Genomic DNA, 20,235 nt, shown 5'->3' with positions numbered 1-20,235 from the left:
TCCTTTATCACTAGTGGATACCTGGGTAAACTATAGACAGGCTAGCTCGCGCCGGAAAAGAGCCATACAATGAATAAGGTAAGCACCCGGAGCTTTTCCTCGAAGTCAGGTTAATCTGTTGGGCGGCTTTCAATTGACCTTAGGTATCCCCTGAGCTATAAAGCAAGGAGAGCATAACTAAGCCAAAGCTTCGGGTGCGCATCATCAGGAGTTCCATCTCCGTCTCCACAAAGGTTCTCTTGAAAGACATCCTATGGCATTAGTAGATTCAAAGCAGAACAACTCATCGGTAGCCTATCTGCCCACTTAGCTTAGGCGCACAGCGTGCCATCATACATACCTACCTTTTCCTCTTCCACCTTTCAGTCTGGTGAGTTGCACCACAAGGGAAATTGAAGTAGCTTTTTCAATATAGCTGGATGAATTCTTTCTATTGGCATTGTCCAACAGTTGTTAGTTGCATTCTTGGTGGAAGTCTAAAGAGCCAGGGATTCTACTTTACTTTTCAGTTGCTTATCCAGGCTTGGTGGTAAGGGAATGGGTTAAGCCAGCTCGTGACAAAAGTACCTCTCGGTCTTCTGGTCGAGACCGATCCAGGAACCCTACCCTTGCTTATCGATTTTGAGAAAAATACGTATATAATCAGAAGGCTGCTTAGAGGAGTGATCTAGCTCTCTAACCTCTAACTATCACTAAACTAAACAAAGTGGAATTTGAATAAGAGAAAGAGATTCATTGGATAAGTTGAGAACAAAGTGGTTCACAGGTAGCTCAGCTGGTTAGAGCAAAGGACTGTAAATCCTTTTTGTGTCAGTGGTTCGAATCCACAACCACTTCTATTTGAAGCGTTCCTCGGACGATAGTAAAAACAATAAATGCTCGAGTTACTAAATACCCTACCCCTCTCTGATAAGGTAATAAACGAAAGAATCTCAAATTTATGAAAAATCTAGTTCGATGGCTGTTCTCCACAAATCACAAGGATATAGGAACTCTCTATTTTATTTTTGGTGCCATTGCTGGAGTGATGGGCACATGCTTCTTAGTACTGATTCGTATGGAATTAGCACGACCCGGCGATCAAATTCTTGGTGGGAATCATCAACTTTATAATGTTTTAATAACAGCTCATGCTTTTTTAATGATCTTTTTTATGGTTATGCCGGCGATGATAGGTGGATTTGGTAATTGGTTTGTTCCGATTCTGATAGGTGCACCTGACATGGCATTTCCACGATTAAATAATATTTCATTCTGGTTGTTGCCACCAAGTCTCTTGCTCCTATTAAGCTCAGCCTTAGTAGAAGTAGGTAGCGGCACTGGGTGGACGGTCTATCCGCCCTTAAGTGGTATTACCAGTCATTCTGGAGGAGCAGTTGATTTAGCAATTTTTAGTCTTCATCTATCTGGTGTTTCATCCATTTTAGGTTCTATCAATTTTATAACAACTATCTTCAACATGCGTGGACCTGGAATGACTATGCATAGATTACCCCTATTTGTGTGGTCCGTTCTAGTGACAGCATTCCTACTTTTATTATCACTCCCGGTACTGGCAGGGGCAATTACCATGTTATTAACCGATCAAAACTTTAATACAACCTTTTTTGATCCCGCTGGAGGGGGAGACCCAATTTTATACCAGCATCTCTTTTGGTTCTTCGGTCATCCAGAGGTGTATATTCTCATTCTGCCTGGATTCGGTATCATAAGTCATATCGTTTCGACTTTTTCGGGAAAACCGGTCTTCGAGTATCTAGGCATGGTTTATGCCATGATCAGTATTGGTGTCTTAGGATTTCTTGTTTGGGCTCATCATATGTTTACTGTGGGCTTAGACGTAGATACCCGTGCCTACTTCACCGCGGCTACCATGATCATAGCTGTCCCCACTGGAATCAAAATCTTTAGTTGGATCGCTACCATGTGGGGGGGGGTTCGATACAATACAAAACACCCATGTTATTTGCTGTAGGATTCATCTTTTTGTTCACCATAGGAGGACTCACTGGAATAGTCCTGGCAAATTCAGGGCTAGACATTGCTCTACATGATACTTATTATGTGGTTGCACATTTCCATTATGTACTTTCTATGGGAGCCGTTTTTGCTTTATTTGCAGGATTTTACTATTGGGTGGGTAAAATCTTTGGTCGGACATACCCTGAAACTTTAGGTCAAATCCATTTTTGGATCACTTTTTTCGGGGTTAATTTGACCTTCTTTCCTATGCATTTCTTAGGGCTTTCAGGTATGCCACGTCGTATTCCAGATTATCCGGATGCTTACGCTGGATGGAATGCCCTTTCCAGTTTTGGCTCTTATATATCCGTAGTTGGGATTTGTTGTTTCTTCGTAGTCGTAACAATCACTTTAAGCAGTGGAAATAACAAAAGATGTGCTCCGAGTCCTTGGGCTCTTGAACTGAATTCAACTACACTGGAATGGATGGTACAAAGTCCTCCTGCTTTTCATACTTTTGGAGAACTTCCAGCTATCAAGGAGACGAAAAGCTATGTGAAGTAAAAGAAGAAAAGGTCGCCGACTGCTACTAAGAACCTAACAGAACTTTTACAAATTTCTGCATGGTTATCTTAAGGAGACTATTTTCATGGAGCTTTAGCAACTCTTTCTTTCCTTCGCAAGCAGTAGCTTGTAACACTAGGGGGCCCTAAACTTGAAACAAATGGGTCTTGTTTATATCCTAGTTTTCCTTTTCCACTGCATCGGTACCTGTGACCTCAAACCTTACTAAAAGAACTCTATGACTCGCATACGCTTTCCCACTGTAATGGAAAGGAATGCCTACCGCTCAACTCCGTTTCATGCTTGAGGAAAGAAAGATGATAGAAAAGGTTCAATATTAGCGAATTGCCTCTGACTACTCTTCCAAGGCTGGTAGAGCTATCGGATTCCCATTCACTTAGTCAACTTCTTTGATCACCCCTTCTGTGAGCTACATAATCGATTCTCTTTCTGAATGGAAAAGAGATTAGAATCGGTTTCGTTTAGCTTTCATTGTTGAGTGAAAAGGAAAGCATACAATCTTCATGGTGAAGGACCTATACTGCCTCTACTAGTCCTTATATATTAAGCACGCCCTTCCTTCTTGCTATGCTATGAAGAATCCCCAGCCGTCTTTGCTTTGGTATGCGAATGCTACCTCTTCTACTGCCTTCTCAACGGGTAATGAACCAAAGGCAGTGTCTGAACAATCCGAGATTGCCTTCTCCTTTTTCACTACCCCTTTTCAGGCACTTGGTTTAGTAGGTGCCAACTTCATTTTCTACGAGTAAGCTTCCTAATCCTCATTCCTCAAAAGAAGGTCCTTTCTCTCGGTACTCGTTCTTCAAGCTATCCCTAGCATCCAAGCCTCTTTCTTTCTTTCCGAGTTGGTCTCCCAATCCAACGAGGAATTTCTCAATCCCTCGCTATCTTTTCGTTCCGAGTCGGCAAGAGCAATCAGAGTTTAGGAAAGCATTCCCATAGGATAGGAGGATTGGTTAGCTCATTAGACCTTTTTTTTATTCTTTTATTATCTTTCTAGTGACTTTGAAAGAAGGGATTTTGTCTAGCTTAGAGTAAGCCGGGAACCAAAAAAGGATTTGAATCCGGAACGCTAAAGCCCTGAAGTTGAAAAAGGGAATGTAAATGCCAACATTGCATTCCAATTCCAAGTCGGTCGTCCCTACAAGACGAAATCATTTCTGCTTTGTTACGATTGATAAAAAGAGGAGCTCCTCAAGGCATTCAAAAGAAGACTCTTCTGGAGAAGTCTCATTAACTAGTTAGTTGATGAGGATTTGAAAGTCAGAAAAAATCCTTTCACCAAGAGTTCTTCTTATCCCCTTCACGACCTGCAGATCCTCTAAAACATTCATCATATGATTATAGGAGCGTCATACCTGACTTCGGGGGTCGGAGTCGAAGTCAAGATCGTACCAGTCCGAACAACCCTTGGGTTTTGATATAATTAGAATCTAGTCCGCAGGTAGGCTTGTGCTCGGCTTATGATTTTGACTAGCAACCGCTATTAAAAGAATCTGCTCCGCCGTGTAGTCCAATCGGGATCTTTGACTCTTGGCTTATATATTCAAAGAAAATCCCAACCCTTTCATTGCATTGAGCCCCTGGGAGTACCTTCATTTTTACACATTCAAAGAAAAGTCGCCCCCCGAATCGAAGGACACTTTAAAGTACACGACAGTCTGGCTCTTTTTTCTTTCGCTTCGTCTTGATCAAAAGTAACGAATAAGAGTTCCACATTTTTACTTAAAGTCTATTTAGAGTTCGCGGAAAAGAGGCACTCGGGGATATTCACTGCCTGTCATTTTGTGTGGTATAGCCAAATTCCCTTTGTCTTCGAATTTTGAAGAGAGCCGTTTCCTTGATATAACCCGAATTAGCTTGCTTTTTGCCGACCTTTAATGCCTTCGATTAGAACTTTCGGGGAATCGAAAGTGTGGCATAGGTCAAATGTTGCTTAACATTTTACGAACCTTTCTTCTCCACAGAGTCTACAATGATGAAGTGATCGGAAAGTTTCTGCTAGAATGACTGGGGCAGGGTTTACTGTATGTTCCACTTGGGCTTTTCAGGACAAATGGTAATGAATCAACTCTTGGCAATCCGCTTCTGTCAAAGTAAGCGGTGTGGGAAGACTAGCAATTGATTCAGTATTCGGTGGTACAGCTCTCGTAGCCGGTCTTGAATAACCAGTGTAGGCAATAACCGGTGTTTCTGTTCTTGTTATCGGAAGAAAAGTCTTAGTTGAATAACCGTTGTTGTTGCGTCTTAGAGTGTTTGCAAGGTAACTAGAAATATCTTAGCATAAGAGAAGACAGATCGGATTGTAGTCGGGCTCTAAATAAAAGTCAGGGAGACTTCGTAACTTTCTTTTTTAAAGTAAAAGCGGAAAACTTTGAAATCCGTTCATTCCTAAGTTCCGTCGCTATCTGGAGAGCTAACAGCATCTGATGAAATGGAAAAAGTGCCAGGCTAAAGGCAAAGAGCATATTCCTGCGAACCTTCACGGAGATTAGCCACAGTTGAACAGCTTTTTCAACAAGAAAGAAGAGAGAGCTCCCGTGAAAGCCTAAGCCTAGAGAGGAAGAAGCGAAGAGGTGAGGTTTGGATTTGGATTGGTCTCTTAGGTTGTTCCTTCGGTCCTCTTTCTCGAATCAAGCGTAGAGCTAGGATTGGAAAGAGGGGGAATTAGGCTGCTGGTAGGTGGGAGAATAGGCCTTTGCTCTTTTAGATTGAAAAGGAACCGACACGTAGTAGTCCGGTCCGTAAATTCCAGCCTTTATTAAGCCGCTGAAAGGCTCTTCAAGACCACATACGCTGGGGAAAATAATCAACATTATAGGCAAGATTGAAATGCAATCCATTCCACTTTAGTATCCTGACCTAAAGGTGATCACCGGAACGATGACACTGAGCGAGAAAACCCTTTTTTAGGGAAACCTAGCTTTCTCTAACAAACTTATTTCATAACTTTGATAGAGGAATCATTCGAAAGTTCGGATGGATGGAGCCTTAGCCTTTCACTAATAGACAGAAATGACATAGTTGCTCTACGAAGAGCAGGCAATATTCTTTTCGGACTAAGCCCACTAGTTAAGATATGCACAGCTGCTAAAGCAACTGCCAATTCCCAGAAGAAAGAAGCCTAACCTATTATAGAGGCCCTCCACTCTGCTAGCTGTGCCCACTAGATTAATAAAGTAGAGTTCCGCCTGTCTTTTCTTTTGATGTAGGCTTCCACAGGTTCCACTCTCATTCTTTATTCTCTTGATACTGATATTGATAGTCTTCCTTGCCCTTCTTTCTGTGAGTGTAGTGTGGAAGTCTTTGATATTGTGGTCCCCATCCTTTTCTGTATCCGTTCAATTCATCCAATTTGATAATATACTCTTTTGCTCTGCGAGCCTTTCATTGAACTGGAAAAAGAATAGCTGGGATTGAATGGCGTCTAGTTCTTCTATGGCCTTTCTTATTCTTTTATCGACCTTCAACTTTTGAATTCAAGGCTTTTAGCGCAGCTTTGACAAATCGAAGCTTCTGGGCGGGTTCCCTTAAAAGGTTGCCAGGGAAATATTTTAAGGAGGTTTTCTTGCTGGGGTTTCGGCCGGGTTTACCTACTATTGGATTTGAACCAATGACTCTCGCCGTATGAAAGCGATACTCTAACCGCTGAGTCAAGTAGGTCAAGCTGAGTCAAGTCAGAGAAAATAGACCCCTAAAGGAGGACCTATTGAATAAGTCTCCAATCAATCGTAGGCGGGTGAGCGACTTCTTTTCTTTCTTTTTTGAGCTCTCACCTTTAGCCGATCTTATTCAATGGATTGTGACTTTCTCAGCTTTAGTTTTCTATCGAATTTCCATTTGGGCTCATTGGACTCTTTTATCTAAGCTTGAGCCCGAAGCGAGTGAAACAAGTCCTTCATTTCATACCTCAGTCCGGTGCCTATGAAAAAACCCATGACCCTTCGATTGAAAGAAAGATCTCCGCTCTCCTTCTTTCGAAGTTGTAAACTGGTCGAGTCAACTTCGTTGCTACTAGTAGTCTCAAAGTCAATAAGGTATTCAATATCGACGAAATTTCTATTAGGAATCTTTTGGGAAAAAGGCCCTTTCTAGAGGTTGTCAATTTACGAATTAGTGATCCAACTGGGCATCTTATATATGAATTCATGCTCCAAGTATGGTAGTAACCCTGTCTCCATAAAATAAAGGAAGAAGAAGCCAAGACTAAGAGCTTGCTGTCAGCTTCTAGTCTCTATTCCTATCCGAGTCCCTTTTTCAGGGATAACCTACCTCTTCCGTGGTACCCACCTCCAAACAACTCCTAATTCCCCTAAGTCAATCTGTCAATCTCGAGACAATTCTCGCCTAACTCAGTGTACTTTTTAGCCGGGAATTCGCCCGAGAGCACCTTCTACTGCATCCAGTACTGGATAGGATGACACCCAAAATACCAGAAACGGATGATCTGATTCCATTCAATTGGCTTAGATTCAATAGCAGTTGATTTTGGGCAGGAATCTGCAGGTACTTTTTCTAAGTAAGAGATTTTGCATTTTTTGCAAACAAGTCTTTAGAATACCTTTTCCTTTGTACAGCTTTCCTTGCTCGAATATGAGGAAAGGAGAGATTGAAGTAGCTAAAGCTAAGGCTTTCTGCTATTCAACCTTGTAAGCAATGTAGAGTTCGTAAGGACTAGTAAGAAAGGAATGCCATTGATTCCGTTGGAGGACTGCGTTTTGCGCCCTTTCTTTATCTATTTTATCACTTTCATTCTGGAGGACATTTTCATTTCCATCCACCAGCTCTATCGCTTTAGATATTATCTACTATAAGAGTTGGAAAGCCTTGGCTAAGAAGAATTGAAGTTTTGCACATATCCGCGGGTTCTTCAATTTGCTTTCTCCCTCATAGAGGAAATAGGTATACTATATTCATCCGCTTATTGGGACTCCTTCGTTTGACCTATGCATTCTGTTATCATTTCCAGTTGGACAACCCATGTTTACAATTTGAGGAAGAAACGAACTCTTTCCATTTCATTTTTTTTTAGGAAAGCAAGTCCCTTCACTTCTTTAGGGGCTTGGAGCAGATGAAGCCTTCTTCGGTCCGCTTTGGCTCCTGATCTTGAGCTCGCTGGCCTCAGACCTGGCTTCTTCTAATGATGTAGTTGTAGAGGAACCAGCCACTACACTAGAGATTTGAACATAAATGGACTTTCCCTGGGATTTATTTACTAAAGGGTAGTTCTTTGAGTCAGTGGATGTTACAACGCATCAATCAGATTCTGACCTGAAAAGAAATGTGATCCTCGAAGCAATGAAAGAGCATCAGTCCCATCGCCAACTTTGATTTCCCCTTAATCCCGTTCTTTGATTTAGATTTGGAAAGGGGAATTGCAACTGAAAGATTCGCTCATGCATTTCCTTCAGGCAGGAATAGTGAGTTAGTCAATGCCACACAACTCTTTGAATTTGCTGCAAGGACAGGGGCAAGGGAGTCGAAGAAAGCAAATAGGTTCTCTATCGCAACTCTGCTCTTTACTTTAGATAAAGAGGATTCTGCGCGGAAAGACAGATCAGCTTCTCAACGTTCTCTTCCAGCTATCAAGGAGACGAAAAGCTATGTGAAGTAAAATCAACGTTCAAAGTCATGTGTGATTAGGGAATGAATGTAGAGTGAGAAAGTTTCGCTAAGGCGCCGTCTAACTTGAGCTCTCTCCCTATGTATGGTCGATATCTTCCCTCTGAAAATGATGTTCGGGCGTCAAGTGGCAATTCTTTCAAGTCAAGTTCACTTACTGCTTCCACTCTCTCTTCTCTCTTCTGTCGATGCAGCTCACTCCGGGGCAAGTCAACGGATAGATGGCCTGCTTTCTCACTTTCATTTGGCTTATTCGATACTGCTGAAAGGAACGAACCGAACCTGACCTGCACCTTATTTTCCTAAGCAAACTCCCATTGGCTGGCGAGTGATTTTTATACCATTTAGCTCGCTTGGCCTCCAAAAAAGGGAATTGGAAAGAAATCTCTTATCTCTTATCTCCCTAGTTCTACCTTTCTTATCATTTGCAGAGAGCTAGCTTATTAGCAAAGAAAAGTCACGGGAGATAGAACAATGATTGAAATGATCAGCCAAAGAGAGACCTCCTGAGCTGTTGCAAGTCCAAATACATATCCAATAGTTTCTTCAGAGAGAGTACAAAAAATCCAGGACTTTCAGAGTTGATCGGTGCCAGGCATCATAGTCTGGGAATCTCCTCTTCTGCATGGCTAAAGGTGAGGTTGCTGTATTTGGTCCACCAGAATTTACTGGCCGATTTAAGCCTAGTGGAAAGGGAGGGATATATAAATAATCCAATGGTTCCTTCTCTTAGCGTCAGTGAACCAAGTTCAGTGATCTAATCAGCCATGAAAAGTAAGAAAAAAGGAACTTTTGAGCTCGTCAACCACTTCGGTGAAGGAATGGGAATAGACCCGATCTGGTTGTTGTTACAGTGTTCCCTCTTAAATGGAGCCTCAACAGCAGCTAGGTCTAGAGGGAAGTTGTGAGCATTACGTTCATGCATAACTTCCATACCAAAGTTAGCACGGTTAATAATATCAGCCCAAGTATTAATAACACGCCCTTGACTATCAACTACTGATTGGTTGAAATTGAAACCATTTAGGTTGAAAGCCATAGTGCTAATACCTAAAGCAGTAAACCAAATACCTACTACCGGCCAAGCCGCTAAGAAGAAATGTAAAGAACGAGAATTGTTGAAACGGAAGATCAATCGGCCAAAATAACCATGAGCAGCTACAATGTTGTAAGTTTATTCTTTTTGACCGAATCTGTAACCTTCATTAGCAGATTCATTTTCTATGATTTCCCTGATCAAACTAGAAGTTACAAAGGAACCCATGCATAGCACTAAATAGGGAGCCGCCGAATACACCAGCTACACCTAACATGTGAAATGGGTGCATAAGAATGTTATGCTCAGCCTGGAATAATCATTAGAAGCACGTACCGGACACCTCACCTATTGTCGTCTACTGGCGGCCATTTGTCATAAAAAGAAAAGAAAGAGCACGCCGTAAGCGCACGAAACTATGAGCTCCTAACTACTGTGTAATCAATATCTCCTTACCCCCATGCATACTAAAACTAAAAGAATAGGACAAGGAAGTGACATATAATACTAATATAAGAGAAAGCTGGTATTCAATTAGCTAGAGAGGGAGACAGGGCTAAGGCAGATGCCAGTCTAATCTTCCTTAGAATGGCTTGTGCAATTGAAGCTTGGTTTAATAATAGTATAAGTAAGATGGCATAGAATGTGCTGTTGTCGCATGAATAGGAATAGGTTGTTCAAGAAGTGGTTGCATATAGTTGAAGGGGGCTTGTATGAAGAAGAAAAGGAAGAAGGAGCTGTTGAGTCAGATGTGGCATTAGACTGTTTTCAAATAGGTTCTTCTCGAAGTGGTCATTAGTAAGCCAAGGAACTGATTGACCCAAGGCAAAGAGTCCGTTCATGGTATAAGTCCTTTCCACAAAGAATGCCGACTTTCCTAAAACGATTGGAACTAGGGGAAGGGGAGAAGGCAGAAGGTAAGAGAAAAGGGAAAGGGGAGAGTGGTCAAAAGCGGCAGACTGTAAATCTGTTAAAGTTTTTCTACGTAGGTTCGAATCCTGCCTCTCCCACTTGTTGTAGACTGAAGAGAAGAGAAAGGAGGCATTCGTCAGCGTAGGAAGGCCCACCGAGCGAAGCTCTTTCTTTTTTTTGGCCGTGCCGAAAATTTGATCGTATGTTAGTTAGAGAGGTTGGCGAACTACTACGATCAATAGATTCCCCATCTATATCCAATCCCAACGGGGAATAGAAGCGAGTCGCTTCCGGCTGGCTTATAGTCCTAGTCTTTTAGCTTATGTAATGGTCGGCCTTCCTACACGCACGCGCCCGCCGGAATGCCTTCTTGTTTTAGTTTTGGACGAAGCCAAGCCGATACATACAATATACGATAGGCGAAGGAAAGACCCCCATTTATTTAATAGCGCCTGGGCAAGTTTGATCGAGGATTGGAGAGGTACTTTAGTAACTCGACTGAAGGGAGAAGTGGGAAGAAAAGGCTCGGAATGGATTTAGGAGTCTTTGTGCGAGCCGTATGCGGTGAGAGTCGCACGTACGGTAACGAGGGGGGTTCGCGTCTATACGTGTAGTGTGGTGGTTGGGCCTACCCACCCTATTTGTTCCATGATCTATGGATCTACTCTAGCTACCCACTTCGATCAATTAGCCAAGATTTTGACCGGATACGAAATCACTGGTGCTCGATCTAGTGGTATTTTTATGGGGATTCTGGCTATCGCTGTAGGATTCCTATTCAAGATCACTGCAGTTCCTTTTCGGGCGGCTGTAGGACGGACGGCCGCCTATAGGTGGTAGGGTAGGGTGGGTGGTACCGCTCAGATTGCGGACAATCTTCCTAACCGCGCGCGGGCCAGGCTTAGAGCGAGTGAAACTCATCACTACCTCGTAAGGGCATTGAGACCATAGCATGTTACACGAGGAAAAAAAACCCTTGTAGTGTTGTCACACAGCTGCCCGCCTAGAAGAGCCACTCGCTCTGTAGTGTTGTCACACAAGATAAGCACGCCGCCCGCCTGCTGGCCGGGCGAATCGAAGTTCTCTTCCGGTCAACTGTCCACCCAGTCAAGTGCAAAAAACACAGTAGAATCAGGCAACGCACGCTGCTGGTGTGCTTCCTGCCCGCGAGGAAAGAAAAAAGAGCGACAAGGTTGAGTTCAGATTTGACTGTTTGCAGCATGGGAGCAGATTACCCAAAAAATCCCTAGGAACAATGAAAAAAAAAGATATCTCGGTAACAAAAACCATAGGGGGCTGTATTGGCGAGATCCAACGGTGAACAGCTGCCCAAAATAAAAACCGCCTGGAAGTCCGAGGACCTTTAGTACCGTACCCCCAAACCAGCAGCCTTCGCGCCAAGCAAGACCGCCCTTGTCCCTCTCCTTTTCAGTCGAGTTGCTAAAGCACCTCTCGCAATAAGCTCGAGTTCCTCTTTTATAAGAGTAATAAATACCTGCAGACCTTTCCTTTCTCCATTCCGCCTCATTCATTGTTTTATTCCGCAAAGCAAAAGTGGTTCGTATGCCTACTTTACCTACTTGACGAAAGGGAACGCACTTTGTTGAGTTTCCGGGTTTTTTTGTAGATTGGATTCAGTCAGCGTCACGACATAATCAAAAGGAAGGAGTAAGGCTTTGGTTACTGGCGAACGCTTCCAAAGGCGACCTTCTCGAGTTTCCGGCTGTTTCCTAGATTGAAGGAAGTAGCCTTTCGTCGCCCTACCAAACGCAAGAAGTCACTATCAAACAGCTCGCCCTACTGTGACAAAGGTGCGCTCCGCCCGGTGACTAAGAAAGAAATTGGTTTGCGCAACAATTGAAGTGATGAGGTCGAGGGAAGTAGGGCTCCTATTGACTAAAGATTGGTTCTTCGCTTTCCTTTAGAATGAAAGTAGCTATGAAGCCCCTACCTACAACTTACTTTGTTTGATTCAAAAGGCGAACAGCCCCCCCAACTAGTAGTCGTATGGGGTGGGGTTCTTGTGGTAAGCTGCCTTGGATATGAGAAATTCCTAAAAAAAGGCAAAGTCCGCTATTAGACGAAGATCTTCCTATCAATAGATAGGAATTAGTGTTCGATATAGGGGATAGGATCTATCTGCTCTCTCTAAAAAAAATTGAGAGAGCAGATATAACGATATAAAATCGGAAGGATAGATAGACATCTAAAGAAAGGGATGTCTATTCTATTCCTCTTTTTTTATAGAAAGAAAAGATATCTCGTTCATCTATCTTTTGTTTATTTATCATTGATTCTATCTATGAATCAAGTCGAATTCGTTTTTGGCCGAAGCCCCGAATGGATTGGATCGTTTCCGCCAACGAAATGAACGCGGAGCCCGTTCCGAATGCTTCTTTGATCCGGAAGTTCTCGCGAAGAGAATAAAATGCTGCTCCCCCTCCCTCTGTCTTTTTTCGCTTTGCTAATCTTCCCCTTCCCCTCTAACAGGGGCCAGGCGGCGGCGGGCGCGGGAGGAAAAAACCTAAGAGAAGACGCTCTTAGGTCCTTCTTTTTTCAGTGCAACATAGGAAAGCGCCCTCTTTTTGTCATTTCTGCAGCTTTCCAGATTTGGTATTGAACGCATGGCGTAGCTAGGACCTTCAAATCATGTTTGAGCCTATGTTCAAACAAAACCCATCCCCCGGCTGGAAAGAATGCCCGCCAAGTTCTGATAAGGAAGGAACAACCCCGGAAAGGCTCGACGAAAGGAGGGAGATGCGGCGGGGTAAGGAAAAGAGCTTTCGGAGATCGAGAGATTTACTTTCTTTTGCATCGAAAACGAAGAAGGCCGAGGATAGCCTACGGTGCGTGTTATCTGAAGGGAGCACGCTTTTTCGACCGCGGTGCTATGATTGCTGGAGCCTCTCCTCATTCCGCCCGCTGGCCTATTGGGATAGCAGCCTGCGGGCTTTGCCTGCCCATTAGAATAATAATCAAAAATTCCGGCTCGGCCCGGGAAAGCGCTGGCAACAACAGAAAGGAAGGGGTCCATGTAGCTGCTGCGCCCGCCCCTCTTCTTAGTCAATGGGGCAGCAGGTTCGGCATCTACTAGAAAAGAGAGAATCCACTTCAGATAACCACACCTCGGCTAGGCAGCGTGTGGAATGGCCGAGAGCGGACCTTTTTGGATATATAATCCAAGTCGAGAGTAGAGTTACAGGAACAGCCGTCTGATGGAAAAAAACTTTCACGTTCGGTTCAGAGAGCACTTTTTTCGTTGAGAATTCCTCGTTCCCTTTCGTGTGAATTCCCCAGTGGCGAATTTAAAACTTGTGGGTCTATTCAATCTCTCGAGCCCCGAAGAAAACCCCCTCCTCCTCGGACTCCATATTCCCTTTGACTCTATATATGTGGGCACCAGATATCTATGAGGGTTCGCCCACCCCGGTTACAGCATTCCTTTCTATTGCGCCTAAAATCTCTATTTCTGCTAATATTTTACGTGTTTCTATTTATGGTTCCTATGGAGCTACATTGCAACAAATCTTCTTTTTCTGCAGCATTGCTTCTATGATCTTAGGAGCACTGGCCGCCATGGCCCAAACGAAAGTCAAAAGACCTCTAGCTCATAGTTCAATTGGACATGTAGGTTATATTCGTACTGGTTTCTCATGTGGAACCATAGAAGGAATTCAATCACTACTAATTGGTATCTTTATTTATGCATTAATGACGATGGATGCATTCGCCATAGTTTCAGCATTACGGCAAACCCGTGTCAAATATATAGCGGATTTGGGCGCTCTAGCCAAAACGAATCCTATTTCGGCTATTACCTTCTCCATTACTATGTTCTCATACGCAGGAATACCCCCGTTAGCCGGCTTTTGTAGCAAATTCTATTTGTTCTTCGCCGCTTTGGGTTGTGGGGCTTACTTCCTAGCCCCAGTGGGAGTAGTGACTAGCGTTATTGAGGATTAGGGTAAAGGGACTTCCCTATAAATAGGGAGCGATTTCGACATGATAGGGAAGGAAATCGAAGCCAAAACAAGAGACCAAAAACACAGCCACATGACTCAATTCCAAAGCATTGCTAGGGTTCCTAAATTGACTCGTTGTGCCTTAAACTCTTGTATTTGAGCTCGATACTTTGATCAATAAAAACGACTCTAAATTGACTCGTTGTGCCTTAAACCACATTCTCATTTAAAAGCTAATATAGAGTCAATATGTAACCAGTTCAAGAAATTGGTTAGGGACCACATTGTCATTTTGAAGCCAAAGCTGACTCAACATGAAGCCAATTCACGAAATTGGGTAGGAGCCACATTTTCTATTTAAAGCCAACGCACGTATAGCCAATTCAAGAATTGGGTTATGGTTGTACAGTCGTTTCCGAACCAACTCTGAGTCCGTGTACACTGAATTCGAGAAATTTATTATAGCCGATTTGCCGTTTTAGAATAAATGCAACAAATGCAGGGCCAATGTGCAGCCAATTCAAGAAATTGGTTAAGAACCACATTGTCATTTAAAAGCCAGTATAAAGTCAATGTGTAACCAATTCAAGAAATTGGTTAGGAACCACATTGTCATTTAAAAGCCAATATAGAGTCAATATGTAACCAGTTCAAGAAATTGGTTAGGGACCACATTGTCATTTTGAAGCCAAAGCTGACTCAACATGAAGCCAATTCACGAAATTGGGTAGGAGCCACATTGTCTATTTAAAGCCAACGCGCGTATAGCCAATTCAAGAATTGGGTTATGGTTGCACAGTCGTTTCCGAACCAACTCTGAGTCAGTGTACACTGAATTCGAGAAATTGATTATAGCCGATTTGCCGTTTTAGAATAAATGCAACAAATGCAGGGCCAATGTGCAGCCAATTCAAGAAATTGGTTAAGGCCAAATTGGCGTTTTAGAGCCAATCCGGAGTTCAGGTGCAGCCAATTCAATAAAGTGGATATGGCCAAATGTTAACTTAAATCAACACTAAGTCAACCGTGTATCCGATTCAAAGAATTGGAGCCAATGCAAAATGAAGTTGTGGCCAATTCAGGTAACTTTGGTTACAGTAACTTTATCGTTTTAGAGCCGATGTGAAGCCAATTCACCAAATTGGCTAAGGCTAAACCGACAAATTGCAGCCAATGCAGAACTAATGTGTAACCAATTCTAGAAATTTGTTATGGCAGCATATTGGTTTGAGAGCCAATATGGGATCAGTGTGTAGCCAATTCAAGAAATTGATTACGATAACTATATCGTTTTAGAGCCAATGCGAAGCCAATTCATTAAATTGGCTATGACAAAATTGTCAATATAAAGCCAATGCGCAATCGATTCGATAAACCGGTGATGACAAACAATGTCATAGGTCTTGCCATGGGATAAACATCGTTCCAAAGCTACAAAACTACAAAACTACAAGATCACGATGTGGATCACAACATCATTAGTGGAAGGCAGTGAATTAATCAAGTGAAAGAAAACGACTACATCTAAAGGTATGTCATGACTTATACAAATATTTAGCTTTTATATTTATGGTTTATTAAAATGATACCATTTGTCTATACTACTCTCTAAATTCTTACTAAGAAAATAGAGAGTGGGGGGCAAACTGTTGGGCATAATTTTAATCATATAAATTATAATGGATAAATTCTATTATATTTATGATATATTCTATAAAGAATAGAGAATTATGCATTCTCTAGAACATTGAGTCAATACCGGCTGTAACGGTAAACATTGAGTCAATACCGGCCGTAACGGTAAGCATCAAGCCAATACGGGCCGTAACGACAAGCATCAAGCCGATACGGGCCAACACAATAATTAACAAGCCAATACGGGCTGTAACGACAAACAACGAGTCAATATGGGCTGTAACTGACTTTGAGACCGACTCTCATTTGCTACGACATTATTGAGAGAATATTTGACTTAATCTTGTAGAGAGAATATTCGGAACGACCTTATCTCATGAAGAGGCGGTTACTCAAACCCAAATCCCATGAGGATTAGGGTAAAGGGACTTCCCTATAAATAGGGAGCGATTTCGACATGATAGGGAAGGAAATCGAAGCCAAAACAAGAGACCAAAAACACAGCCACACGACTCAATTCCAAAGCATTGCTAGGGTTCCTAAATTGACACGTTGTGCCTTAAACTTTTGTATTTGAGCTCGATACTTTGATCAATAAAAACGACTATTCAACATCTATTTCTTGTTTCCGTAGTTTCTAAACGAATCGATTATTTTTGCCCAAACATTCCCTATTCTTAATTTGCGGTTTCGATTTGGAGTTTCCTAATATTGTTATAGTAGTGCATGGTTAGAGTTCTACGTGAAAGTGGATTCATTGGCATAGACGTACTCTTCTCCCTTTGACAGCTAACTGGCAAACTCATCATTCCAAGAGGGTTCTGTTCCGGTTTAGCAGATTTGTTTTCTTAAACCCAATACATCTGCTAAAGGAAAAAAAAAGAACGAGCAGGTTCATTGACAAGTTAAGGAGATTGTTGATGTTTTTGTGTATATTAGTGAGAAAGTTTTAGTGAATTGATGAGGATGATATTAAAAACAAAAAATAGCCAAAGATCATGGGAAACAGAGTGTAAGATGTTCATATCTAATATGATTTACAAACATGAAACTGGATAAACTAAATATCGTCGAACTTGAAGACTGTAGAAGCCTGATTCTAGCTTCGCTCAACAGGAAAGTTATATGGCCATGCAGGGGTCGACATTTGCATCCAAATTTAATGGTTAATCATTTAGTCAATCCGGTTACCAGGGAGTGACATTTAACTATTCTCCAAGAGTTTATAAATTTGCATGATATTCAGATTATTCGGAATATGGCTATCAACAAATATTTCAAGCCAAATCGTTTGATTTATCATTATTCAAAGTCTGGAAAATATTCGGTGAAATCGGGTTATGTGTTGGCTAGGGTGATGGCGGTAGAGGTAGAATATGGCCCAACATGTACGGTTTTAAGAGCCCAAGCATGGAAGCTCCATGTTTCACCAAAAAATAATAATTTCTTTTGGCAAATTGCATCGGCACTCTTGGATTAGCTAATTGTGGTGTCCAGTGTGATATCAAGTGTAAAAAATGTGACTCGGCATATAAGACAATTAACCATGCTCTTTTTGAGTGTCCTCACTCGTGACAAATTTGGGGTTTATCTCTGATTCAGATTTCTTCAGGGAGTGTTCTGTATGTGTCTGTGTACTCAAATCTTGATTTTCTCTATTGGAGAGGATCATCTCACTCAGGCGATCATGATTCCTTTCTTCAGTTACCTTGGATATTATGGTCAATTTGAAGGATATGAATAAAAAAGTTTTTCAAAATACGCAGCTCGCGCATATGAGGTAATTAATCAAGCTGTAAGCGACAAAATGTTATTAGAGAATGCGCAATTTCAATCAGTGGTAGTGATGTGAACCGAGGTCGCGGTTGCAGTACGGGCAGAGAGGTCGCTCTCGAGCCGTTCGGACTGTGAGAGGTTTTCCTCGGACAAGGCTTGGTGATTCGACCCTAGGGACGAAAGAAACGAGGGACACCGAAGATGAAGGAAGACAAACGAGTGGATTGAGAGATCGAGCTTTTGGCCGCGATCAGGTCGAAAGGATGCGATACGGACGGATCGGATGCGGAACGGCTAGCGAGTGGTTTCGATGCGAAGCGATGGTGGATGCGAGTGGAAACGAGTTGAGGGAGGCGACGGTGGAACGAGTGACGACACGAGAGTAATGGCTCTCCTCTCGATACAGCCAAGCTAACGACAACGAACCCGGTTCGAGTCGTTAGGGTTCTATCGCTAGAGCAATCCCGGATTGTTCTATTAGAAGGAGTGAGACAAGGTCAAAGAATCTCTCTTTGAGAAATGTTCTTATTTTATTCAAGTCTGAAGGCTACAAATGTTTTAAGAGAGGGTTTAAATAGCTAGGTTAAGAGAAGGCTTAAGGACATGCGGACTCGCAATGGTCCGCACACTTGTCCTTTGACGTGTTCTCTTTGAAATAGAACACGTCGCTCTCTTTGACAATTTCGCACACTTGTCCTTTGACGTGTTCTCTTTGAAATAGACCATGTCGCTCTCTTTGAAAATCAAACTTAACCACAAACAGTCTCAACGTTCAAAAGAAAATTCTAGAGTTCAAATTAAAACGCACATCATAAGTAAAAATAGAAAATCGTCTTTGGCCTTGGCACGGGAAACGACTTGGCTTTGGACGTTGTGCATTGAAGCTCCTCGCCTCGTTAAAACCTCCTCCGGTAAACCACTTGGGAAAAACCCGGAGTGAGGAAAAAGAGTATGATTCCTCACTTACAATGACTTGGTTGCCTTCACCCTTGGGTAAGAGTGAAGGCCATGCGAATTGTTTCTTCATGGTCTTTGGTCTGGTCGCGGTGTTGGACGAACGCTCGAACAAAGAGGTTGATCCTCTGCTTGGTGGCCTTGGCGGAGCTCCTTGACCTTGTCCTGGCTCCCGGGAGGATCGCTGGAACCTTGGCCGTGCTCGATGCTGGAGTCTCGGTCGCGTTCGGTGCGTCTCTGTCAGGCGTCTCAGTCGCGTCCGGTACGTCTCGGTCGTCTCGGTCGGGTTCTGGTCCTGTGCTCACATCAGGTTGCCTCCTGTATTTCAGATCCCGCGGATTCTTTGGTTCCCTCGGTGAGACCGGGTCAGGGTCCCTTTTGTCAAATCAACGGTTTCTGGAAAGAATCTGATCCAATTCAGGTTTCGGTTGGTGGTGTTGTAATGGCTATGCTGAGACTTTTTTATTGGGTGTTCGATGTTTTCGACGAAATCCTTCCCCGCTCCATGCAGAGTTAGAATCTCTGCTTTGGGCCATGGAGTGTATCCTTGCAAATGGAGTTGCTTGTTAGAGTTTCGAGACGGATTATGCATAACTAGTAGCAATGATTCAAGCCCCTCAAGACTGGCCTGGCTTCTCTAATCTTCTTGACGATTTTCACTTGCTTTGAGCCGCCTTCACACACTTCTCCTTGTCCAAGATTTTTTGCATGCAAAATTTGTAGGTGGATTGTCTGGCTCGGTCTTCTAGATCTTTAATTTTAGCATTTTCCTTTATAAACTATGTTCCTCCAGTTTGTAAACTATGTTCCTCCAGTTTGTGCTATCAACATTGAAGTTCTTTTCTAATTAGTGTTCGGTTGACACAAAAAAAAAATGATATGACATAGGGAACTTTCCGATCATATTCCAAATATGTTGATTTTTGAAAAATAAGATATTCAGATCTGACTTGGATCTACTACCAAATTTAATTAAAACGATGTAAATATATCCTAAACATTTTTCGAATTAAATCTCCCCCCCCCCCCAAAAGCTCCCACACACTAGTATCGAGGCCTCACCCTGTTCAACCTTTCTCTCCTCAGCAAACTCTTCAATCTCCTATTTTTTCTCTTTTGTTAATCTTTTTATTTCCCCTTTTAAAACCCAGTAAAACCCTACCTAATTCAAGGCCTTTGGTGAGAACTTCAACATCCTGGCTCTTGAACTTGTCCAATGACCACTCTCCTTGCTATTCCGATGATTTAATTTCAAGCATCACAGCCTTCACACCACTCCCACAAGCTATGTTCTTCTCGGGCCGCCAAGAATCATGACTTTGGCCCACTCATCAACGCCAGTTCGTCTCTTGACAATGGCTATTTTGTCCTCCACTGATTCGCTTTTGGAAGATTGTCGATAATCTTTGATCTCACATTTACCAAAAAGCGTCATAGTGAAACATGGTCTTTTCTGATCTTAACCTATGAATGAATGGATGACAGCAAACAGACAGACTTAGGCTAAGATGATCAAATGGGATGCAAAGTGTTTCAATACCCTTATGTTGCTGTAACATAAAGGATGTCAATCTATAAAGAGTATGAAATGTAAGCAGTCAAGACATGATCAATGCATTTAAGATAAGCCAAATATCAAGTTAGTTTGTTTCTAACAACCTATTGGCAGAAATGAAATGCAATGAACAAAGGCAACTTAAGACAGTACTAATGCAGAATTAAACTATAGAACTAGTGCAATAAACTATGCTAAGCTAGAGAAAACTACTAACAGATGCAATTAAGAGCAAA

The sequence above is a fragment of the Camelina sativa genome, chromosome 5 (genome assembly GCF_030686135.1).
Source record: "Camelina sativa cultivar CO46 ecotype springtype chromosome 5, ASM3068613v1".
Taxonomy (NCBI): domain Eukaryota; kingdom Viridiplantae; phylum Streptophyta; class Magnoliopsida; order Brassicales; family Brassicaceae; genus Camelina; species Camelina sativa.
Note: the sequence above shows the minus strand (reverse complement) of the source record.